The sequence below is a fragment of the Ailuropoda melanoleuca genome, chromosome 13, assembly GCF_002007445.2.
Source record: "Ailuropoda melanoleuca isolate Jingjing chromosome 13, ASM200744v2, whole genome shotgun sequence".
NCBI lineage: Eukaryota > Metazoa > Chordata > Mammalia > Carnivora > Ursidae > Ailuropoda > Ailuropoda melanoleuca.
In genome coordinates this window covers 42,910,068-42,935,731 of record NC_048230.1, presented here as the reverse complement: position 1 = coordinate 42,935,731, position 25,664 = coordinate 42,910,068, and the positions used below count along the sequence as shown (strand labels likewise).

The window sequence follows — 25,664 nt, the reverse complement described above, 5'->3', positions numbered from 1 at the left end:
ACACTCCTGGACATGGGGTGCCCTCTGAGCCTTTTGTTCTCCTGGGCCCGGCTGATCTCTTTTGTTTAGACCTGCATGGCCTGATTTTCTGGCGTAGGGTTTTCCTGGTGTAGACCCCAGGAGACAGAGGAGGAAGGTCTGAATGGATACGGGGCAAGCGGGTACTTGAGTGCTCTTGCGGGCATGCCGTGTGGACAGTCTCAGGGCCACATTCTGGTCTGGGGTTGGTTTTTCTGCAGTGTATGTGTGCGTGCGTGCGTGCATGCGTGCGTGCATGTGGTCTTCTCAGAACACTGGGGCTTTTTAGGCAAACTGCTTCATCCGTTATGTCACTGAGCCTGGAAAATTCTTACTTTTTATGATGATTCAGCCCCTCTTGAGTTAGCTCTGCTCTGGCAGGGGCTGTGCCCGCAGCTGTGCCGCTCCTCAGCTCTGGTGTGTGCCGACACTCACCTCCTCCCTCTCCTCCCCATAGCCCGGCCCCTCCCGCGGGGAAGTCGGCTTCCTCTTTCCTTTCTCTGTCTCAGCCCTTGACTTCTGCCCCTCAGCACAAGGAAAGCCTCTGGCCCTCCCTGCCAAGGCCCCCTCGTGTCCCAGGAGTGCCCCTGAGCCTCCCTCCGGGTTGAAGGCCAGAATCACTGCCCCAGCTCAACACGGACATAGACAGTCACCATGATCTCCTTAAAGATTCTTCTGGTTGATCTAATGCTGGTGTCAGATCACTCCCCAGTCTCCATGGAAACCTGAGTCCTACCTGCATCCCTCTCCCTGGTTGCTCATGGCCGGGGGCTGTGTGGGGTTCCCCCAGCCCTGGAGGAGTGTTTAGGCTCCTCCGAGTCTGTCCACCCTCACAACCTTCTGGGATCTCCCTGAGGACTTTTGAAGTAAGACAAGCTGTGCCTTCTGGAACCCAGAGGTGCTTGTGAATCCCCAGGCCTTTGGTTTCTGTCACTCCGCAGCCACCTCTCCTCAGCCCTAGTGGAAGGCAGGTGGAGGGGGGCCTGGCTGTAATCAGCGGCTTTTCTGGTCTGGGGATAAGGGACCTCGGGCAGTCTGTTGTCCTGTCCTGAGCCTCAGTTTCTCCATCTGCACAACGGTGATAATGGCACCACCTCACGGCCTGGAGGGCAGGAAGGAAGGAGGTAATGCCGAGTGCGCCCGTGGCCAATCTGTGTCTGTTACTGCGACAATGATTATTGTCCCCAGTAGGCTAATGATGGCTCTCGCTAGCTCACAGGGTTTTATGAGGATAAAATGAAATGCCACGAGGAAGCACTCATATATTCATTCTGCAAATATTTGTTGAGCACCTACTGGTGCCGGGGCCTGACGTGGGCACTGGGGCACCCCGTTGGTCAGCGGAAGAGGTGCCCGAAGATGTGTGTGGGTGTGAGCAGGCTCCTCTTAAGCTTACAGGGGCCCGGGGGTGTTGGGGTGCTGTGCTGGAAGGAGCCGGGTGTCCCCTACTTTACAGGGGAGGATCTGGGGGCCACATAAGCTCCGGCAGCAGAGCTGAGCAGGCCTCTTCCCTGGCACCCTGGGCACACCCATGGCTCCCACAGGGGTCAGGGGACAGCCTTTGGGGGTGGTGACAGAGCCGTGACACCAGGCTGTGCCGGCCCTTGTGAGAGGGAAGGAAGCCACTGTCACCCTGGCAGGATGACTCTGTGGACTTGTGGGCCAGCCTTTCTTCTCTGGGAAAGTGTGGGGGAGGCCAGGGCGGGGGGGCGGGAAGGCGGGCNGGCGGGAAGGCGGGCCTCCCGTGTGTCCCGGGGGGGGGGCGGGCGGCCTCGGGTCCTGGCACTTTGGCTGCATCTATGACCACCCTGGGAACACCATCTGCCGTGAGTCAAGTGGGTCCTCCCGGGGCTTGGCGGAACTCGGTGCTTTGTTCGCAGGCAGCCGCCGCCGGCCCCAGCGCGGATCCGCCTGGGAACTTGGTGTTTCTGCAAGATTTGAGGACATGCAAAGGAATGTTCTGAGTGGCTCCAGGCGGTTCAGACCAAAGTGAAGGAGGAGGGAAGCTGGTTTTCCTCTGGGGGCAGGAGAGGCAGCCAACCCACAGCGGGGCCTCCACTGCATGACTCACGGGTGAAGGGGGAGGGGGCGTGAGCAGGGCGGGAGCCTCACGGGGGCTTCAGGAGAGTATCAGGGGATGTGTGGACGCTCTGGACGTCCCGGCCCTCGGACCTGTTCTCGGAGCAGGCCGTGGGGGGGGGCTGCCCCCGCCCTCTGAGCCCCCTGAGCCTCTCCCCTCCACTGTCCTCTGCCTTCCTCTGTCGGCCTGGTGTGTCGTGCAGTTGGAAAAACAGAACTTGTTCTCCCTTTTTCTCCCAGGGCATGTCCTCGGACAGTGAAGCATGCACGCTCCTTACCTGGGTTTAGGGCACCTGTTTGTCTGGCAGGTGGACTGAGCCCCTAATTCCTAGGAGAAAGGACCAGAGAACTTGACCCGGGACTTGGCTCATGGAGGTCCTGTCCCAGGTCCTCCCCTCATTCCCTCCTTCAAGCAGCAGATTTTTAGTAGAAAGGAGAGTGGGAGGGATGTTGGCTCGCAAGGTACTTTTACCTCTGAACCCCTGGCAGCTGGGGTGCCCCTTTCCCTGTTCTGTCGTGGTTGTCTCTAGTTCTCCATCACAGCAACTGTTGGCCTGCTGGTGTCCCTGGCGGGCAGGGCAGTGCCCAGCATCCACCTTCCCCTCTCAGCCCTGATCGGGATGCCTGCCACGTAGAGAGCCCCGGTGACAAGGACGGGACAGCCAGCCACGCCAGCAGGTGGGAGGGATGCCCTGCTCTTGGTGAGCCTCGGAGAGCATGGTGGGGTTGTGGACAAGCCATCACTCATCCCTCTTTAGAAAGTCTCGGAACTCAGCGTGCAGCCAGGACCACATTTGGGCACTTGTGGGACCTCAGTGACAGCATTTCATCTGATAGGATCTGTTTGACTACTTGCATCAACAGGGATGGCCGTCATGTGTCCTAAAAGGGACTCTGAAAGACTCCGTAGGCCCTCTATGAGTGTGCCCTTTCTCTCTGGGGCCGCTGAACTGGATGGATCCCTCTGTTCAAGCCCCTCCTTGCCATCCTCAGAATTGTCCACTGTGGGTTCACGTGGTAGGCTCCACAGTGGCAACAGGTGGGAATGTAGGTCCTGGAGAGAAAGACCTCCCAAAATGCAGACCCCAGATCTACCTGTCGCCACTCAGAAATGATTCGCTTTGCATTTGTTGTCACTCACTCTGCAAAACATGGGTTTATCCTAGTTGTGGCGCGGAAGTTTTGCATGTGGTACACAAGCATGCGTGCACACATAGACCCGTGCTGTCTTTCCAGTGAGCTCTATGGGGATAATCCGAGGGGACCTTCCGTGCCCCACTAAGAGCCCCAGAGACAGTGCTGTGAGCCGAGGGAGCGTGTGTGAGTGCGCACCCAGAGGCTGCCCCAGACCCTAGGCAGTGGCCGGGTGTAGGAGCCGGGCCCCGGGTGGTGAGGTCGCAGGGCAGCTGGGAACGCCAGAAAGGGAACCACAGTCTGAGTGGTGAGCCTGAATTGGATAATAGGAATAGACAGCTTCTCTTGGGGAAAGAATTACAGATTTCCCTCTTGTTTTCTTGGTCGTGTCTGGAAGGGAAGGAAGGCATCGGCGATGGGCCGGCTGGAAGGACGCGGGGAGCCTCTGGTCGAGTGTGCTGGGCTGTCAGGAGTACAGAAAAGCTCAGGGGACCAGTGCTGAGTCTTGGGGGGGGAATCTTAGGCGGTTGTGCTCCCCTCACCCCACCAGGAGAGGCCCCTGTGAGGTGGATTTTGGCCTCGAGACCTGCAAACGTGGCCCGTCCCTCTTTTCTGTTAGCTGTGACCCCTTTGATTTCAGGGAGGGGAGAGAGGACAGGGCAGCTACCCCACCCCCGCCAGCCCTGGACCCCACTTCCTGGCACTGAATTCCAACACCCGTCCTCACAGGCACGTGTGGGAGCTCCGTGGCCAGGACTTACCACCGTGGGGATGTCCCTCCTTCTTTTTCAAAAATAAGACATTGCAAAGATGATCTCAGCAATGGAGGTGAAAAGCCAGGGCAGCCCCTGTCTGCTCCCTCCCTGGGTTCCTGCCCTCAGGATTTGTTACTGTTTTTCTAGAACAAGAAGGAAAGACTTTTATTTGTAAGAGCCTTTTTTTTTTTTTTTTTTTTTTTTGCCCTTAATGATGTGGTGGGTGGTAGTGGTAGCATGTTTTTATTTTATGTTATTTTTTATCCTTTGCTGCTCTGGGGGAGGGTGACAGTGTTTGAGTTTGGGGTGCGGCTGTGGGGGAAGGCGTTCTCTTGGAGAGGAACGCTATGAGCAGATGTTACACCCCCACGTCTAGAAGGTGGGGGGAGTCCGAGGCAGTGCTGCTCGGGTGGGGGAGGACTCAAGTTATGTAAGAGCATCGAGGGGGTGGCTAGGGGCGCAGACGGAGCCCGAGGACGCAGGCTGACGCCCTCCTCCGGGCTCTCGAGGAAGGTGGCCAGGTGTGGAATGCTGGGAGCCAGGGGGCCGGGTGGCGGCAGGTGCCGTGTGCAGGTGGGCATCAGCACATTGGGGTCACGGGGCGGGTGGGAGGTGCGGAGGGCGGAGGACTCTGCAGGACCGGCAGACTTTCGCACCTTTCGCCCCATCTCTCTCCTCTGCATCCCTGCTCCTCCACTGCCTGTTTCTCCAGATCACCTGACCGGCAGCAACAGCGGACGAGACAGGCCTCCCGATTTCCCGTGTTTCTTGCAGGGCTCCCTCTCCCGCCATCTGTCATCACCACGTGACAACGGAGCTGTACTCGGTGAGGGGCAGGACGCAGGCCCAGAGCCTACAGCACTCTAAGGGCAGACTGGGGCACTGTCCCCTGCTACAGGAGGGTCTGACCCATGAGATTGGACAGCAGCCTGGGCGGGTGATGTAGAAATAGTGACCGGCCAGCCAGGGGACAGCTTTGTCATCTGCTCAGGGAGCCACAGGGAGAACATAGCTGGGGCACCTGTGTGCCTGACCTCCACCCTGGCACACAGGAAGGAGCCTGTGAATGTGGGCAGGGGTCAGGATGCTGTGTCAGCCCCTCTGTCTCCCGGGGCCATCCACAGGCTTCCTCCTCTTGGTGCTCCAGCTACCCCACCCGGCCACGTTCTCAGGCTTCTTGGGCGCCCCCATCTCTCCTGGCTCACCCTACACTCCTTTCTTGCCTCACCCTGCGGACTCTGGTCAGGTCTCTCCCGGTCGACCAGACGCTCAGAATTTTCCCTGGGCAGTCACCAAGCATCCTGCCGTGCCGTGGGATCCCAGCCCTGTCTGCACTAATGAGCTAACGGGCTTTGTACCTAGTAAGACTGCGATGCTGGCACGTGCTCGGCCTGTGTAATCTCCGCAGCTCATTTACCTTCCCTGAGCTGTGTTCATTTCTTCCTCTTGGAGGGCCTGGTGAAGGAGGGTGTGAAGGCGGCAGGAGACTCTTGATTCTGCTCTGTGTGGAGTGGCCAAAGTGAGAAGTGGGGGATCCGGCTCCTGCTTGGTTCCAGGCGGGTTCTCTTTGTCAGAAGGGGAATTCTGCCCTCCCGGGTTGATAAACGATGTTTCTGTTTCCCAGTCCTTGTTGGCTCACGTGTGCTTGTGGGCAGCCCCATCCGCGCCTCCCAGAGCCGTGGACAGGATGCACAGCCCGTCGTCGGTGTGTGTATGGTGCTTTGTTCCTGACACAGGACGCTCAGGAAGCCGTGGTGGTGATTTTTCGTTGTGGCCTCACGGTGCGTTTGGAGAATCAGTCATCGTGAAGGTTGGAGAGAGACATTTCTGAGAGATGGGCACATTTCCCTGCACCGGCTGGCTGCCACGTGACGGGTTACACAGAGCTGCGCAGTTGTCTCTCAGACTTGGGGTGTTTGTAAACCACACAGTCGTGACATGAAGCAATTCTGTGCCTGCCTCGTCTGAGGGGTGGCCGCCAGCCATGCCGGAGTCCGGAGCCCTGACACGTGGGGTCTGAATGGGGAGGGCCTGCGAGCGTGCCTGTACAAAAGCATGTAAAATAGCCCATGAATAATTTCTTACGTGGGTTACCTACGGACAAGTTAATATTTTGGATATATTGGGTTCCATAAGATATGTTACTAAAATAAATTTCACCGGTGTTTTTTTAAAAAACTTTTAAACTGTGGCTACTAGAAAATTTGAAACGACCCATGTGGCTGGCATGATATTTCTGTCGGGCAGGCTGGTGTGAGCGGGATGCCCCTGATCTCTCCCAGCCTTGGTTTCCTTCTCTGTGAAGACAGGGGTTCCTCCTGATGTGCCCCAGACTAATGCTGCAGGAGTTGACGGCCTTCCTCCTGCTCTGTGTTCACAGCTCTAGGGAGCCCGCTTTCCAGTGTAGACGGGGTAACTCAGGAAGTCAGAGCAGCCGCCTTTCTGAGAGGTTCCAGGCTGTCTGTCTCTAAGTTTGTCCCAGCTGGACACCGTTGGAGTTTTCAGGGAAACACGCTCCAGCTTTGTAAATATCCATTAAAAAAATAAAACCATTATTTTGCCAACTTTCACAAGGGAGCTTATAAAAAGCCTCTCACAGAGGGGTCTCCAGCATTGTACACTAAAAACAAAAAAGGACAGGCACGGAGGGTTTGAAGGCAGCAGGGAACATATTTTTGTTCCTGGAGAAAGAAATGCTAAGGTGTGTGGTGGCTCTGGAGGAAATCCGTGGGCGGGGGCCCGGCAGCCGCAATGGGCAGGAGGTGCGGCATTCGAGCATCAGGGGGCCCTGACATGGAGGCAAAAGGGAGAGAACCCAGAGGACCTCTCAGAGCAAACCCGAGTTTCTCCTGCAAAGCTGTAGGAACAGATGACAACGGTGGGGCCTGGGCCCTGGGGGCCGGGTTTCAGCTGACCGGTGTGCAGAGGTGCTGTGGCTTTGCAGCGCACAGGCTCCAGGGTCCAGCGGCTGTTCCTGGTCTCGGGAGGACCTGGAACGCGGAGAACAGAGCGGCTGCCTTGGGAGGCTGGGCGGACTCACCGCGCCCAGGGCCAAGGCCCCAGACACCGCAGGCATTTGGCACACGGTACAGGCTGGGCACCGCGTAAGACCCTCTTATTTTTATTTTCCCATTTTTGACACTGTCCTTCACTTCCTCTTCCACGCTCGCCGTTAAGCTGTTAAATCACTCCATTTATTTAGTGCGAGTGTTTCTGAGAGCTCATTTTTATCTTGGTGAAAACCAGGCTTGCTCATGGGCACATAATGAAATTGCATAAATATACCCTTAGCTTGGAATCTAATTTATTTTTCCTGTTCATTATGGGGTAGAAGGCCATTATGAAATGTATAACTTTTTTTTTTTTTTTTCCAGTGCTGGAATTGAAAGGCTGGGGCTTGGGCTCTTTTTATTCTGATGATTTCGTCCTGATTCAATTTAAAGCTGGTTAGAGCTCAAACACGGCAGCGTAATTGACAGAGATCAGTGTGGGTTGTAATGCTAATGTCTCATCTGTGGCTTGGGCAGCCCCGCAGGCGCACTGGGTTCAACAGCCATTCCACCAGAGCATACCTGGGCCTCTAGAGTCACGGGGCCTTGGACAGAGGGCCCGGAACTTTCTGTGGCCAGTGGTCACGTTCTCTGGCTGTGGGCAAGGGTGGGGACTCTAAAGTGGGGTCCCTGTGGCACATGCTGAGTAGGAGGGCAGGAGATACGACTGACCCCAAACCCAGAAAGGCTTAGGAATCCCTTCAAGAGCACCCACCTGGTCACTGCTTGTGCGGTTGGGGACACCCGAGCTCTAGGAGCAACCTGCGACCTGGCCAAGGTCGCCCTTGCTCCAGCCTCCCGTCCTTGGCCTGGGTCGCCTCATTGTGACAGCTAAGGAATAATGGGAAATGAGATCCAAGTATAGGTAGGCTGCCTCTGGAAGCAATGACTTGGGCGGCTCTGTATGAGGTTTGGCGCACCGTGTTCAGTGCTGGGGAGGAGGAAGACAGAAGGAGCTCCTGGCAGCTGGAGAAGGTTGCAAGATGCTGACCTTGGCTAAGAAGTGGGGCGTGACCCTGCATAGCAAACGGGCCAGAAGCTGGATGCCACATGCCTTGAAGGGGGGTGCCAGCCTCCCTCCATGGTGCACCTGGCGCTCTGCTCATTGATCTCCCCGAGTTTGCTGACTGCTTTCCACGTGCCCTGCAGCGCCAGGCTCGGACATAGCATCCGGATGGCTGGATCCCGCTGTAGGCGCTCACGTCTCCCCAGCAGGGCGAGTTTGGAGACATCCTGACTCTCAGATAGGAACCGTACTGAACGTCAGCATGTGCAAGTCGAAATGAGATCCAAGTCAAAGAGTGGTCTCTTAGAGGGTGGCCAGTGATGATCAGAACATGTGCGCACACGCGCACGATCGCTGGGAGCAAAACAGCATCATGGACGCGGCAGGTTTTCACAGCAGCTAGAGGAAAGGGGTTTAAATTTGGCTCGCAGAGATTTGGGGTGTTTGTTCTTCCTTTTTCCTTCCCCTGTCATTAGGGTTGCCAGATAAACCCGGGACACCCAGTTAGATTTAAATTTCAGATGAACAACGAAGAATTTTTTGTAGGAGTATGTGCCAAATACTGCACAGGACATACTTACATTAAAACGAACTGTTCTGAAATTCACACTTAACTGGGCATCCTGTGTTTTCATTTGCTAAGTATGGCAGCCCTACCTGTAACAGCACGGGAGGTAGCAAGGGTTTATTTCAAAATCATAGTCTTAGTCCCTTAAAAAATTCAGTCACATGAATTATAAAAGCCATGACTTATTCATTGTATTAGTTCTTCCAAGACAGAAGTGTCTAAAGTGAAATGAACAGTCTGCTTGGCTCCTCCCCAAATCCAGCTCCTGGGGTGACCTCTGACCTCTGCTAACAGGTGGAAGTGCCCCTCCCGGCCCTTCCCCTTTGTTCACACCGACCCATTTGTGTGTGTGCATGCATGTTGTTCCTGGTACTTTCTGCCTTTTTGGAGAAAATCCCAGGTAGAAGTATTGGGACAAAGGGTATGTGTACCTTAAATTTTAACAACTACCAGCTGGATCGCTTTGCAGAGTTGAGGGAATTTACAGATCTCTCCGTCTATGTGGGAATCCTTCATCCTACACCCATGCCGATATTGCCTATTATTATTTCTTAAAATGTTTGATTGTTTGCGTTTCGACTCCTGTGAACTGTCTGTTCATCTACTTTGTGTTGCCGTGGAGTTCTTTTCTTACTCACTTCTAGGTGCTTTTTACATGTGGGCCACCCTCGTGCTTTCACTGTCAAGTACAGTCTTGGATCTGCAAACATGGTCAAGCCTGTGGGTGGGGAGCCTAAGCCGCTTGGCCCAGGCCTCATCCCATGAGTGTCCCCATGGAACCATCTCCGGGGACTTCACACTTCATCTCCTTTGTCACTGTGAAACCAGCAGAAAGCCTCTGCCTCCCAGCCCAGCTCCCACCTTGTTGTGTTTGAGGGACGCGTCTTCTTGGCTGAGGAGACGTGAGTCCTGTGGGCCGTTCTTGGGTTCCGGTGCCTCACTCTTCTCACCTCAGTATGTGCCACCTGTGGGTCTCTCCTCCTGGGGGGCAGCGTGACAAGGTCCAGATGACTACAGTATCAATGTCAAAACTATCTCCAACATCTCCCCTGAGGCCTTAGTCTGCCCGATCACCACGACAGAAAGTGCTGGAGGTCTGAGGTCAAGGGGGGAGCTCCTTTCTGGCTTGTGGACCAACATCGGCTGGCTGGGTCCTCACGTGGTGGAGAGAGTTGGCACTCTGGTGTCTGGTCTTACAAGGGCACTAATCCCACCCAGGGTGGGGGAGCCCACCCTCATAACCTCATCTAAGCTGATCACCTCTCAGAGTGCCATCTCCACGTACCCTCATCCTGAGAGTTAGAGCTCTACCACCTGAATCGGGAGGGGGAGGACACACGCTCAGACCGTAACACCTGCCGTAGCAGGGAGGTCAGCCCTTCAGAACTCTGACTCTGCGTCCTTCCGAAGACGTCACCAGCACCGGGGAGCTGTCTTTTGAGTGTCATGTCCTGAAATCATAGGACATTCTTGTTTTTTTTTGATATTGCAGAATTTGGGTTAAAGAGGAAAAAAAGGGTGTTTTTTTAAAAATTATATTTTTCTGTAATCGTATAGCTGATTTGTTTACAAAGGACGTTTTCCCATTTAATGCTTAATTGCAATGTTCCGTGTTGTGAAATTTCCCTATCCCATGCTCAGCCAACTATTCTTTGGCTAATTCAGCTATTAAAAAATGATGTTGTAGAAGAAAACTCAGTGATTTGGTAGGAGACACAGTTAAATGGAAAAAAGTTACAAAATGGAATGTACAGTATGATCCACTTGGTACCAAAAATATATATTCTATGCATAGGAAAGTCTGGGAGGGTATATATGCTGAAAATGTTAACAGGAGTTATTTCGGGTTAGTGGGATTATGGGTTATTTTAAATTTCCTTCTTTTTGCATATGTGTAGTTTCTAAATTTTCTGCAGTAAATATGTATTACTTTTATAATAAGGACAAAATTATAACCACGGATCTTGGCAAGGGCTGCTCAGACTCCCTGACCAGAGCGGGAGTGGAGGGTCGGAAGGCCCTCCTGTGCTGTTTAGGTCCCACTCTCACCCTGGGGTCTCCTAGGGCCATACACCCAGAGCTGCCTTTCCCCTGGGACCCCGGGTTGGGGAGAGCTGACACTGATTTTCTCTAGTATGGAGGTGACCCCAGACCCCTTCCTGGCAGGTGGGTTTATGACTGTCCTCTCTGACTGTGCCTCTAGTCCTCCCCTCTGTCCATGCCAGCCAACTGGAGCACTGGGAGCGTGTCTGGAGGGGCGTGGCCTAGGTAGTCCAGGTGTGTCGGGGCGTGGCCTGAGCTGTCCAGGGGCGTGCCTGAGGGCGTGGCTTCAGGAGGATGCGGGAAGCCTGGACCCCTTTCGTTTGCTGGGAGGAGGGCTTGATTTCCCGGGCCCACCAGTGGGTGGGGAGGATGGAGAGCTCCGTCTGTCCCATCCTGAGGTTGTCCTACAAGGGAAACAAAGGGCAGAGGCTGCCTGGTAGAGTAGAAATAGCATGGCCGGGTGGGACCCCAGCTCCCCCACCTCCTGGTTTTCGGCCACCCTTCATCTGGAAAACGTGGGTGATGCTGTGAAAATAATGACATAAGGAGGATCAAGTGTCTTGCGTGGGGCGTGAAACACGGCAGGTGCTGAGCCAATATCCATCCTTTTTAAGGAACATGCAGTCTGGTTAGGGACCCCTCAGAATGTACACCAGTGGGGCCCACAGGTAGGGCTTCTGCGTGTCAGTTGACATTCAGCTCTGGAGCGTTCAGAGCTACTGCAGTAAGAGTCACGCTTTCCCCCGAGACACACACACACACACACACACACACACACACACACACACACAAGTTTTTAATAGTCACCTGATCAAGCCAGAAGCAGGAATGCAGCCTTGCTTGTGTCCCAGGATTCCAGGTTACCGTGCAGGTGATTTGCCAGGAACCATCTCTGGACAGGGCAGCAGAGCCATGACTCTGTGCCCTGCACCCCCTTTCCAGCGTCATCAGGATGGGGAACAGAGGCCGGGGCCCCAGGGTTATTCCTGGCTGGTCTGTCCTGTAGGGCAGCTCCAGGAGCAGGAGGAGGACCCCTACTCTCCTGAAAATGTGGGCCTCCATCTCTGACCTAGGCCACCTTCTTCTCTTCTGACCCCCCCAGAGGTAGTCTACTGCCCAGTGCACTGGCTTTGGACCTGCCCACTTCCTTCCATGTCCTCAGCACCAGCACTGTCACCAGCCTCCCTGCCTGAGCTTTGCTCCTGCTTCTGTCCTGCATCAAGAGGCTGTCTTCCCACACTGAGGTCTGCTCATGCTGTCCCCTGCCTCCCCTCACTCTGGGCTGGTCAGGGGCTGTGCGCGGTCTAGCCTGGCTTTGCTGCAGGCCACCCCCACCCTGCCTTTAGGACGTCACAGCAGAGGAGTTGAGCTTGCCCTCCTCTGCCCTCCCTGACTCCTTTGTTGCTCTCAGATCCGTTACAGGGCACAGAGCCACTGGGAGGGGGACTGTGGGGGAGCCGATGAGAGGATGGAGGTAGTCCTGGTGATACCTTTCTGAAAGAAATCAGGTGCGGTCTAAGGAAGTGCTGAACCAGGCACTGTAGCATTCACATCGGGTCTGCCGTGCTTCCTGGAGACTCAAGCCCTGACACAGCAAAGTCCGGCCGTGATTGTTCTGATCGCATGAGGACCCGCTTGAATGGGTGTTTGCTCAAGCCCATCACCGGTGGCAGGGAGCTGGGCAGGCAAGCAGCTGGCCAGCATTTCTGAGATGAAGGTGAATCACTGAGAACATGATAGGATTTACAGAAATTGGTTTGACACAAATTTTCAGGAATCCATCTGGGCTCCATGAGAGGTAGAGCTATTCCCTTTTCTAGATCCCCGGGAAGCTTATGTTCTGGGGGAACTGGGTGTATTTGCTGCCAAAAGGGGCTTTATTTTTAGCCAAATGTGAGAAAGGGAAGGGGGGGCGCAGGGGTGGGGGCTGAGGTCCCCTGGGTGGGGATGCGGTGGAAGGAGTGGTGAAGGGGGTGGCGCTCAGGGCTGGGGTCGGGATTGGCCTCAATGGCCCGTTACCTTTTTACTTTTGGAAAAGACGTTCCCTTCTGCGAACTCCTACGTGGGCTGGGATGTGATGGTGCGGCCCCCAGTGGGTCTTCCCGTCTCCTCCCCCACCCCGTGCGCGAAGCTGAATACCAAAGCAGCCAGCCATCACGCGTTCTAAATTTACAGGGTGCTTGTCCTTCACTCGTTGCTCAAAAGTGAAGCTGCCTGTGATGAGCGGAATGCCAAAGCTGGCGTGGAGCATGGCAGCCGCCAGCCCTGCGGCCCCACCTGCTCGCCTGTGCCTCCCTCCTCCGCGGCAGCCTCCTCGCCCACCCCACCGGCCCCTTAGCAGGGCGGTGAGCAGGCAGCAGAAGCCCCTTCCCCTAGATGCAAGCGCGGTCTTGGAAGCAGGGTCTGGGGTCTTGGAAAGACAGTGGTGCTTCTCTATGCAGCACCTGCCGGGAAGGAGCGTGCTGGTTCTTCCTTCCTCTCCGCAAGAGCCTGCCATGGCCTGCTGCCAACTCACCAACCCCTGCTGCTTGGAATCTGCCCCTGATGACGGACCTCTTTTGAAATGCAAATGCCCTTGGAGGGGCTGCTCCTTAAGCTCAGAAGGGCCCCGACCTCTGTGTCCCTCTGCCCTTTGCACACACCTCCCTAGGGTGCCCTGTGCTGTAATTACCCTTCTGGGCATTTTGCCCTGAGGGTTGTCTGAAGCCCCGGGGCCCACACAGGCCAGCACGGGATGATCATGTGAATGAGTGAGCCCCCGGGACAGACCACCATCCACCCTGGTCTCTCCTGCCCTGGCTTGCCCCTTGGTGCTGAATTTCATGGGTAGGGGTTCCATCACAACCTTAAAATGAAATATTGGCAGCTCAGGCCCAGGTGAGCAAGTGCTGTGTTCCAGGCTGAGGCACGAAGCTGGGGAAGGCAGGGTTGGTTCCCGCCCATAGACATTTCATGCTCTGGTTCTGGGCTGCACCCGTCCACAGTGTTGGGAGGGTGAGTGCTGGGGCTGTGTTTACAGAGAGCTGAAGGCTGGGGTGGCGACAGCGTGAGGGGTATGGGAGCTGACAGAGCGGTGGCTTGTCTCAGCCCTCCGTGATAGCAAGGGCTGCTGGCCTTCTCCAGGCACAAGACCTAAGGGCAGAGAGCCAGAACCCGGGACCCCTGCCCCTTGCAGATGGAGGGCTGTGGACAGAACAACAGAGTGGGATTCGGCGAATGGGTCTAGGCAGGCTCTCTGGATGGGGCCATGGAATGCCCAGAGCCAAGAACCCATGGAACAGGGTTCCCTGGGTGGGTGTTGACCAGTCGCCCTTGTCAGCCGCTTGGATTATCGGTTGTACGTGTCAGTTTCTCCCTAACTTTGATTTTGACTTAAGGGTGTTCTGGTCACTTAGATTTTTTTTTTTTTTTTTTTTTTTTTAAGATTCTACAATCTCAGAGAGAAAGAGAAAGTAGAGGGCACAAACCGGGGGGAGGGGAAGAGGGAGAAACAGATTCCCCGCTGAGCAGGGAGCTCAACGCAGGACTCCTTCCCAGGACCCTGAGATCATGACCAGAGCCGAAGGCAGATGCCCAACCAACTAAGCCATCCAGGGACCTTGGTCACTTAGATTTTTATCTTTATTCTGGGATTCTCCTCGTTTGGCTTCCTGTCCTGAATCATATCAGGAACATTCTGCCACCCCGTGGCACGTTCCCTCCCCCGAAACACAGGTCTGAATCGGGTCATCAGTGCAGGTGCCTCACCCTAGCTTGGCCTCCTGGGTTCGCCAAGTGCCCTTTGTCACTGAAGTTTCTCTTGGGGGGTGGGTGGCAGACACTGCTGGCCTGTTTCTCCTCTCCATGGGGTGCACGCAAGGTCCTGGGCTTCCATGAAAACATCCCCTCCCCAGGCTTCGTTTAGGTTCCGACTAGCTCCCGTAGAGCTAAGATGTTTAGAGCAGGTCTTTGCAAACCTGTCCTGTCAAGGGCCAGGTAGTCCGTCTTTTAGGGCCCGCAGGTCTCCATCGAGGCAACTGCACTTGGACGTGGGCATGAAATCCACACAGAACAGACATAAAGAACCAACATGGCTGAGTTCCAGCAACACTATTTGCAGAAACAGGTGGTGAGCTGGGTTTAGCACCCCATCTGTAGCTTGCCACCCTGTTCCAGAGTTTCCAGGGATGCCCGTCTCTCCCGCGTTGGGGATGAACTGTGTTCTGGCTCTCTGTCCCTTTTGCCCTCGTCCCTGCACCGGGAATGCCCCCGAATGTTCACCAGCATCTCCTGTAGGGGGTGTCTGTAGGTCTAGTTCACCGTCTCCGATGCGAGGTCCCTCCTCTTGCACAGACTTGGGCCCTCACTGGGTCTGTGGCCACTTACACCAAGCCCCACCTCCCTTTCTTGAGCCACCTTGGTGCCCACCGCCCTGTGCACTTGGGCATTGGTCAGCTCCCGCACCGGGCACCTCGCTGGGGCCAGCTGGCCCACCCCCACTCCCACTGGGCACCCCTGCGCCTCTCCTGTGAGCCAGAGAGCTGGCGTCCTGGCTGTTAAGAAGGGAGGCTCTGAGTGACAACTCTAGCTTCCTGAATTTCAGGCTCAGGGCCATCTGGGGGCCAGGTGATGGGACAGGAAGGGGCAGACCCTTGTTGGACTTTGCAGTGTCTTGTCAAAACAAAAAGAAAGTGGGCTTTTTTTTTTTTCTTCCTTTAAGGCTTTTTATTTAGAAATAACTATAAACTCACAGGAAATTGAGGTATCAGTGCCTGAAATCCTGGGTGCACCCTTCGCGGGAGTGAAAGTGTCCTTGGGGATTACGTGAGGTCTCAGACGAAGTAGGCCGGGGTTGGCACTGAATGATGTGTTCACGCCCACCTGCACCTGCTCGCTGTGCTACCTGGGGGCAGTGAGTTAGCACACCTGCCTTCACCCTGTCGAGCACCTGTCGAGCACCTGCCCTGAGGCCCTGAGGCAAGGGGCGGAGGGCACCGTGGGCAGCAGAAGTCGACACCCTCCCCGTTCCACCACTGCCTATAAAAGCGCAGGTGGGAAGGAGAGGCACCGGGGATGTCACCCTGTCTGTAGGAGGGGACAGAGCCTGCGGCGGGAAGGTGTCAGTAGGACCCCACTCTGGAAATCTGTGGAGGAGAAGCCTTCCTCGCCCCTCCTGGCTCCTCGTGGCTGCCAGCAGTCCGTGGGGCTCCGTGGCTTGTGGCCGCCTTGTTCCACCTCCTCCTTGTGCATCTGTGTGTCCTCTCCTCCTCTCGTTGGGACACCGTCATAGTGGGACGGACGCCCGCCTACTTCAACATGACCTCCTCTTAACTTACATCGTATTTGCAAAGACTCTACTTTTAAACAAGGTTGCATTCCCAGGTACCAGGGGTTAAGGCTTCATCGTATCTTTTTTTTGTCTTTTTTTTTTTTTTAACTTGGGGGGAGGACACAGTTCAACCCAAAGCAAACACTGAGCAGGTGGGTGGGGGGGGCAGGATTCCGTGTGCCCCTTGGCGGGGCTCCCCCCCCTCCGTCCCCGCGGAGCCCCTCCTGGCCCCGTTGAGCGAGGTGCTGCCTGAGGCAGGCTCGCGGAGAGGCAGTTACAGGCACACCCCTCTATTATTGTGGCTGCCAGCTCTCCAGGACCAACTGGGTTTACAAAAATAAAGTTGTATCATCTGCTGCATGTACCGCTTCCCCTAAAGCAGGTTATTAAGGGGAAGTGGGGAACATCGGAAGCAGATGGAGGAGCCCTATATCTGCATAAGGTGCCATTTGCATGGCTTAGAAGCCTCTGGTGGCAGCAGCGTGTAGAAATACACATACGTAAGCCCTGGGTTGGGCAACAGAGGCACACTGATCCACCACGAAAATAGATGTGAGAGAGACGGAGCTGGGGGGAGGGCTTGGGCGGGAGAGGACCCAATGCAGCTCTGGCGGCCCAGCAGCTCCAGCAGGCCCAGGTGCACAGCCGCCCTCTCCGTGGCATCCTGCCTTGCGCTAGGACTTAAGGGCTGCTGGGCTTCATGTATGCGCCGGCTGGATGGGTGTTTCCACAAGACCTGGCTTTTCTTCCCTCTCCCAGAAGGGCAGTTGCGGGGAAAAAAGAGAGAAGAAAAAGAAGGTCATGGTTGCCAGCAAGCTGGCTTGATGGTCCTGGCGGGAAGGAGGCGGTGTGAGCTCTCCAAGTCCCCAGGTGCAGATGGGGGACCAGGAAGAGGGACAGACTCGTGACAGAGCTAGCCAGCAGTGGGGGTGAGAGAAGACACGATCCTGCAGGGGGAGGGGAGGGCGGACTCAGGATGCACAAGATGGGGGGATACCTGACCTTGGGATGGCCACTGGCTGTGGGGCAGGCAGGCACCCCGTGAATCTGCCAGCGGTCCTCCTCTGTCTGGTCCCCCTGCAGCCCCGAGCTTTGCTGGCTGCAGTGCCCCAGCGGGAGGTGCTGGGCGGGGGCGGGGGGCGGTCACACAGAGGTGAGTCCCTATGTGCACAAAGCCCTCTTCAGTGAACAGGGCATGCTTGGTTCCCCTGGGGCAGCAGAGTCGGGGGCAGTGTCCACTTCGCATGCAGCTGCTGGGACCTGGTTTAGCCGGGACAGAACTGCCCCCACCTCCTCCCCCTCCCACCTCTGCTGCCTTGCCATTTGCGTCTCCCAGTGTCCTCTGCCATGACCATCCTGCACTCTCTGCAGGTCAGACGCTTATTTTGTGACCTGGTTTGGTAGTGGTGCTGGGGGCCACCTCTCGGCTGGGCCTCTAGGGCACTCTCCTGCCATCATGTGGTTAGTACCTGTCGATGAGGGCGATGGCGCCCGTGTAATTCCTGGGACTTCATCCCTAGGGAAGGTGACAAACATATGGATGACAGTCCTGGGGGTCCCCTTCCTTGGGGAAGGAAATCACTTGGCTCAAAGACACAGTCCAGTATCGTGGGCGGGGCTGGCCTCATCACCAGCCATGTGAGTGCTGCTCACTGACCGAGGTGGCTGGCTGACCGCTGTGGCGATGCGCTCCCCTTTGTGGTGCTGAGTTGTGGCTGAAGACACTGCCAGGGGCCTGCACTCCCTGGCCCCCGTGCTCCGAGGGCCACGAGACTGGCTCTTCCTGAGGGACTGTGGGTGGCAGTGACGCTTGGCACTTCTGGGCAAGGCATTGAGTGTGTGGGGTGCAGCCCTGTGCCTGGTGGTGGCAGAAGGATTCCAGGAGCCACAAGAGGGCAGAGCCCTGGCCTGGAGGCAGCCATGGTCTCAGTTCCTGCATGGAGGCCAGCCTTCAAGTGTGGCCAGCCTTGATGGACGTGAGGTGTGAAGGCCGGAGTTTCAGCAGCTGGAGTGTCCTAATGAGTCCAGCCACTCTTCGGGCTTTTCTACCAGCTGCAGATCCGCAACATCCATCCTGAGTGGAGGACAGACCCAGTGTTTTGCCAATTATCTCAAGAGATTGTGTCAAAAATCTAAGTAAAAATGAGTTTTCACCTCTTGATTTGAAATTTATACACTCAGGGTATATACTCAGGACAAGAAAAGAGATTCTTATTACAAAAATCCATGCTTAGAAAATCGATAATGATGGATATGATAATGCACTTCCCACAGAAGCCCAGCCAAGTGCCTCTAGACATGGAGCTGCCGGCAAACATGAGACCCTCAGCTCGACTGACGCGTGTGTGATTGAAAGAACGGCAGAGGCGCGGGTGGCTCTGCCCCGTTGGCGTGGGAGCGCGTGCGGCAGAGCTCCACAGGGCAGAAGCGACGCTGACGTTGCCAGGGCACGGCCCCCCGCAGGAAGCTCTGGAAAGGAGGACAGCCGTCTCTCTCCCTTTCTGGTAAACTCATCTGGAATTTGGCGAATCCAAGTCAGCACACCCAGGGGCGACGGAGCGTGGTGGGGTTCCTTGTCTCCCGGCTCCCCGGGTTTGCGGCAGCCCAGTGGCTCCCGCCTCCTGATATGGCTGCGTCGTAGTCCCCCAGGGACAGCTGGCAGTGTCTGGAGACTTCTTTGGTTGTCGTGGCTTGGGGGATGGTGGTGGTGTCCTGGCATCTCTAGGGCAGAGGTCAGGGACACTACACCTTACAGTGCCCAGGATGAGCCCTGCCTCAGGGAATGATGCACCCCTAAATGTCAGTAGTGCCGAGGTTGAGAAACCCTGACTTACAGGGGCTCCTGGTAAGGTTGATTAGGCCCTTGCCATGCTTAGCCACCAGGAGAACATTATTGAGGCGCCATGGCGGGAGCTTGTCCGACGTTGAATGGCAGGCAGGAATCCTTGTTATCTGTGTCTGCGTAGGTCTCAGCACGTGGTGCTGGAGGGCATTCTGTGGGGGGCACATCTCTGCTCAGGGTGCCAGGCAAACTGGGACTGCCCTCACAGTGGCTCCCTGGCAGGGGCGGTCACCTCCAGACGCGCCGCCGGCCCGTGCGGTCAAGTCTGCGTGCTGCTGGTGGCAGCGGTCTTGGACAGGTGGCCTGCACACCGCTGGGGCTGGGAAGCGGCTTTCCTCACTAGAAGTGGACGTCTGGGGAGGGGGCTGTGGCTGCCCGTTTCTGGGATGTCGCCGCAAGGAAATCCAGGGTGGGCCTCCGTGCTGGCCTCGAGAGCGGAGGTGTTTGTCGCCGTCTGGGAGGCTGGGGCACAGAGCTTGGGCGAGGGGAGGTCCCGCTAGCTGCACAGGAAGCCGGGTGCATGCCTCATGCTGAGACCGGCTGTAAATCCTGGTCCTAGGGAAATGGCTCCAAGCCTACAGTTTGCTTGAACATGGCTTTATGAGGTAATTTCTCTCAGACTTGCTTTTATCCAAACGGAGAGCAGAACCAATATTATCAGCCCAGAACTCTCTGGAATCCTGAGTTCCCCTCCCTGGAAAGGGGGTGGAAGGACCCTGATCATGGGATGGGGGTCTAGAGATCATTCAGTCCAACTCCCTGGTTTTAATGATGGGGAAACTGAGGCCCAGAAGGGAAAAGCATCAGGGGAGTCACGAGAGCAGGTCTCAAGTCCCAGCCTTTTGTCCCCCAGGACAGTGTATTCTGCGCCCTCAGGAAGAGCCAGTCTCGTACAGCCCTGCGACCCCTTAGATGTGCCTGGCTGAGGCTGGGAAGGGAGGGGAGACAGGCTGTGGAGACCGTGGGAGCTAGGCTGTCCAGCTGCTGGACTTCCGTTCCTTCCCAGATGAAGGGCACTCAGCAAGCCCCGCGGGTTCGGACGGCCTGGCTTGGATCACTTCCGCGTTTCATCAGTTGTGTTTCATTGGCGTGTTCTCGGGCTTTCTCGCCCTGCTTGTGGGCAGCTGTCTCCTCCCTGGTCGTGCTCCCAGCATTTGGGCCTCAGCCCAGCACTCAGTGACTCCCGGTCAAATGAGTGAGTGCATTCCTTGGTCATACCTCTGATCAGCTCTTGGGGGCACCGGACTCTGGAGAGACAAAGTCAGTGATGAGGACTTTGGTCTTTTGACCAAAATGTGATGGACTGAGTGTGACCAACCCCCAATTCATATGCTGAAGTGGTAACCCCAAGGTGATGGGGCTAGTGTCCTTATGAAAGGGACCCCGGAGAGCTCTCTCACCCCTCTGCCCCATGAGGATGCAGTGAGAACAGGCCCATCAGTGAGCTCGGGCTGAGCCAGTGCCAGATCTTGGACTCCCAGCCCCAGCCACTGTGAGAAATCAGGGTGTGGTTTTTATAAGCCCCCAGCCGATGGTCTTTCTGTTGTAGCCGTGCTAGGGCGCTAGGACAGGGGACGTGAGAAGAGGCAAGGGCACACTGGGGCCAACATCTGGGCACATCTCTGAGAGCACAGAATGGCCTTTCCTTCCTCCCAGGCCACTTCCAGCCATCTGAACACGTGGAACCCCAGCGGGGTCTGGTGGTGCCTGGCGAGGCCTCCTGTCATGCTTGAACACATTTAAACTTTTAAAAAATTGTGATAAAATATACATAACATAAAATTTACTTTCTCCACCATTTCTAGTGCACAGTTCAGTGGACTGAAGCACATTCGCATTGTTGTGTGACCATCACCACCAGAATGTTGTCATCATCCCAAGCTGACACTCTGTTGCCATTAAACACCAACTCTGCATCCCTCCCCCAGCCCCTAGCACCCTCCCCAATCCTGCTTCCCGTCTCTGTGCATCTGACGGCTCTAAGGGCCTCACATAAGTGGACTCCTGCAGTATTTGTCCTTTTGTGCCCGGCTGACGTCACTCAGCGTCGTGTCCTCGAGGTCTGTACGTGTTGTAGCAGGTGTCAGAACTTTCTGTTTAGGGCTAGGTACTGTCCCGTTGTATGGCTGGACCACGTTCTGCTGATCTGTTCACCTGTCGACGGACATAGTGATGCTCCCTCCTCTTGGTCACTGTGAGTAATGCTGCGATGAACATGGTATGTAAATGTCTCGAGTCCTTCTTGGTTATTTTGGATCTGTCCCCAACAGTGGAATTGCCGGATAAAACATGTAAACTTTTTATTACAATCTGTTACTTCGGTGTCTGGAAATCGGTTACTACAGGATGTGGGAGACACAAAGATAGGACGCTGCTCTGCCCCCATTCCCACGGCCCCAGAGGGGTGAAGCCCCTGCCCCCACGTCTCTCTCCCTGGTCACCTCCAACTTCTGCATATGGGTTCCATCTCTGTCCCCGAGATGCACGCAGATGGAAGTCTCCTGGTGATGACATCCCAGCTTCCCCAAGTGGAGGGGACACAGTCTCACTGTGAACAAGGGAGAGGAGGCAGCCTTGCTCCTTCCTGCTCTTCACAGCACCCCCCCCCCCGCCCGCCATCACTGGTCAAATATTTGCTGAGCACTTTCTACCAGTCACTCTTCTGGGGGGTGTGGGGACGCAGAAGCGTGTTAGAGACAGTTCTTGGCCTCAAGCAGCTCAGCGTTTAACGAGAGAGAACAGGAGTGCCCAGAAAGTAATGCTGGGGTGACGCGGGCAGGGGCTGGGATGCACCGAGGGGAGCCGGGGAGCTGCCGTGTCACATGGCTTCCGGGAGCAGGTGGGATCTGGATGTGTGAGCAGGGCTGTCAGAGAGTCTTCTCAAGATCGAGGGAGCTGCACTCAAGAAACTTTATATAGTGTGTGTCCTCTTTTGGATAAACACCAACCGATGATTCTCTCCTTTACCGTAGATGAGCTCCAGCATCCCTGAGGTGAACCCCAGGACCTCTCGGGAGGGAGGTGGAGTGTGGGCACGCACATGCTTACGTGTGTGCGTGTGCGCACACGGATGTGTGTCGGGTGGGAAGACTTTACTTCAAGATGACAGATCTCTTAAGACACCAAAATGTATCCTGAAAATAGTTGGAGGGAAGAGGTGGATAAGAGGTAACTTGCGCTGGTCTCCGCCAGCATGGGCTTACTGTAACAAGAGCCTCCTAGATGGGGCGGCTTCAGCAGCAAACTCTGACTTCGTGCGGTGCTGGGAAGGTCAGGGTCGAGGTGCCTGCAGATTCAGTGCCTGGTGATGGCCCTCGGCCTGGCTGGCAGCCTTCTTGCTGTGTCCTCCTGGGCCGAGAGCACCATCTCTTCCTGTCGGGCACTCACCCCATCATGCAGGCTCCCCCTCAGGACCCAGTCAGCCCCCGAAGGCCCCAGCTGTAAGTACTTGTGAATCTGGAGGGACGCACACATTCAGTTCGTAGCAGGTGGCCCCACAGGGCTTCTCGCCCCGATGTCAGCACACGGAGTCGGGAACCCATAGCTAGGAGGAGTGCCTCTGAGGAGGGAGAGAGCCTTTCCACTCTTGGATGTGGGGCACAGCTGCGGTCAGAACAGTTTCCGGAACAGGCATCGGGAATGCGGAGAGGAGCCTGAGGGCCTCCAAACGCCGTTGCCAGTGTCAGAAGCCCACGCACGTTTTAGGAGCATTTCATGCGTCCACGTTCTGTGTCTGGGGCCGGCCTCCCCTGTGTCCTGGGCTGACCTCTCCCGCCTCCCTGTGGCCGAGGTCGGGGCTCTGGCAGTGGGGAGAGAAACAGGAGGGCTTCCTGCCCTGGTCCTGGTGCGGTCACTTCCCGAGAACGCTTGGATGTCGACTTCACCGTAAAGGGGATTTGTCTGGCTGTACAATTAAAGGTTACACTATATCGGACTTTTAATGACTGGAAATCATTTACTTATTTATATTAGCGGAAAAGTAAATTGAGGAATCACAGATATAGGGTCCCAGTAGGTCTGTGTGAAAATACTCATTGTTCAAGGTGTTCTTTGTCCAGCGGGTTCTGCTGGTGTGTGATGAATTATAAAATGGAGAGTGCCCGTGTGTTCTGTAATCGCACTGCAGGAAATAACGGAGCCTGGGAGTTGCTAAAGACGCCCCGTGCGAGAGCGCTTGTGTCTGCGGGAGGAGGGGTGGTCCTGCGACGGCTGCGTGCCCCCGAGCTGGAGGGGACGTAAACAGCTGCATGAACCATGCTGTCACTGAGAATGACAAATACGCTGGTTATATATTTACATTGGATCATCTTTTGAAATAATATCACATTACAGCCATGTCATGGGAAACGGATTCCCAGCAATTGCGAATGCAGGTCGGTGGGGGGAGAACTGGGGACCCCTCTGCTCTGAGGGGCTGCTGTGGTCCACACACCCCCGAGTTGAGGTGCCAAGGGCAGTAAGGCAGGTCTGCCAAGAGGGGAAGAAGTATGGAGGGGGACGCCAGCTGTCCCCCAGGAGCCTCTGCGCTGGCCCTCCCTGGGGGAGAGTGTGGGTGGCAATGCCCAGTCTAGTTGGCGGTTTCCTGGGTGTGGGACCCTGGCCCAGCCTCGTGGCCTCTGGTGGCTTTCCCGTTTGCTAACGGAGGGAGCTAGGGGGTCTCTGGGCATGGTCCAGCTCCGGGGATCTTGGGTTCTGGGCGGGAGGGCTGAGCTGAGTTGCTTGTCCACCATTTGGAGACTTGTCCCTTTGAGCTCCGTGCTGGACAGCTGCCCTGTGATGCTGTGCTGTTATTTCAGCCAACGCTGGCCCCGGGTTCACTGCTCTCCCACAGGGCAAGGGGGAAGGCCCTGAGTGTGTGTGTGCACCTGTGCATGCATAAATGCGCCTGTGGCTGTGCACACGTGTGTATGTGTATGTGTGAGTGTGTGTGCCCACACCAACGGGTGCAGAAAAGTCTGGGTGAGCAGCAGGTCCCTGGCTGTACGAGGTTTGAGGGGATAAGCTGTGTGTTTTTTGAGTGCCGCCCTCTCTGTGTCCAGAGACTTTAACCAGATGACGCGGAGGCTCTGACCCTGGGGACAGGGCCAGCGTCCTCCCTCTGCCACATGCAGAGCCACACGGGGCCTGGTGCTCAGAAGGGCTCACGCCTGATTTATAGCTCTGCCGTCGCCATTTTGAAATTTGAGTGAGGGCCTCGAATTTACTTTGTTCTGGGACCAAAGCGTGTGGCCAGTCCTGGGGGAACGCTGTCCAGTATAGTGGAGGCCCCGTCTGGAAGAGGCCCCGTGGCACTCCGCGACAGCTATGGAGGGGAGCACCCCCCTCATCCCACCCTCACGCCTGGCCAGCCGAGGCCCGGTGGCGGGTGCGGGCCTCTCTGTGGCATGGTGCCGGCTGTCCCCGGGCCCGGGTGCCGGGCTCAAGTGGCAGAGGACGTGAATCACTCTCAGGCCTGCGTCCCTGTGCTTGAGGCAGGGCTGGAGGAAGCTGGCTGCTGGCTGGCATCTGGGGAGGCGAGGGCAATGCAGAGAGGGTCTTAGTTGGTGTTCCTGGCTCTTGCCTTGTGCACTGGCGGCGGGGGGTGCAGTTTTGTTTGCTCTGGCCTGAGGCTGCTCCCTATCTCAGCCCAACACTCTCCTCTTCACCCCCAGTGCTGTCCCGGAGGCAGGAGGCCTTGGCAGCTGCTCTGCTCCCCCCCGTGTCTGGCTGGTGGGGACTGGCCTCTGTGGCTGTGCTCACTGAGCCTGCCCAGAGCAGAGACTCGTTATCATGCTTGTTGACACACCACCCAGTGAGCCCGCGGCCTGGGGGGACGAGGTGAGTCCGAAGGCTGGGGAGGGGCAGGCCCTGACCTGGGGCGGCCCTCCCATGGGCCTGCATGGCCTTGGACGACTCCCCAGCCTTGGGCTCGTCTTCCTCAATTGCACAGCAGACTCGTCTTCTTTTATTAAAAAAAAAGATTTATTTACTTGAGAGAGAGAGAGCACAAGCAGGGGTCAGAATGAGAAGGAGAAGGAGGCTCCCCACTGAGCAGGGGTCCGGTGTGGAACTCGATCCCAGGACCCTGGGATCATGACCTGAGCCGAAGGCAGACGCTTCACCAACTGAGCCCCCCAGGTGGCCCCACAGGAGCGTCTCCTAATATGCCTTGTGCACCACTGCAGTTCAGGGCCCCCGAGACCACCCGCAGCCTCCCTCGTTCGCTAGGACTCAGAGCTCAGCAAAGCCACACAGTCCCGTGAGGACAGGCCATACAGCAAAAGGACACAGATGGAAATCAGCAGAGGGAGGAGGCGCATGGGGCCGGGTCCCGAGAGACCAGGCGTGAGCCTCCGGGTGTCGTCTCCCAGTGCAGCTGTGCAGACAGGGCTCAGCTCTCCCAGAATGATGCGAGAACGCGCACAGCATTGCCAACCAGGGACGCACGCCAGAGCCTTGGCGCCGTGTCTTCACTGGGTCTCCGTCGGCACTGACCTCCCCCGTGGCCGACCTCAGTGTGCAGCCCCCCTGAGTCATGCAGATACCACGCAGGGCCCCAGGTCAGCGAAGACGCTCTGCTCACACAGGACCTTCCAGGCGCTCAGAGGGGACCTCCCGGGAGCCAGGGGCAAGTGCTGAGCCTTATTTTTTGGCAAGGCTCACGCTGTGCTGCACGAGCTCCAGTGTGATTCTGACAGTGCAGACAGGAGAGGTAAAAGGGAAGCTGATCCAGGGAAGAGAGGGCTGCCCCATGCTTAGCACGGGGTAGGGGGTGGCGTGTGCAGGGATAGCAGCTGGGTGCAGGAGAAGTGGCTGAGCCCCAGGGCATGGGCCCCTCTCCATCCCTTCCATTCTGTGAGGGGCTCTGTTCCCTGGGCCTGA

The 25,664-nt window shown here is 56.5% G+C and overlaps 1 protein-coding gene across 2 annotated transcripts in view; it reads left to right on the top strand.

Annotated features, from left to right (window-relative positions):
* RBFOX3 (RNA binding fox-1 homolog 3) overlaps positions 1-25,664 on the top strand; it is a 422,918-nt gene that overhangs the window by 59,067 nt on the left and 338,187 nt on the right. The window contains exon 1 of one of the 2 annotated variants that reach the window (XM_034640557.1): positions 4,793-4,812. The gene's annotated coding sequence lies outside the window, so the exon portion shown is untranslated. Of the gene's footprint in view, positions 4,813-18,446; positions 18,466-25,664 lie in introns of those variants that run through there. The other variant, XM_034640558.1, reaches the window with a different exon arrangement.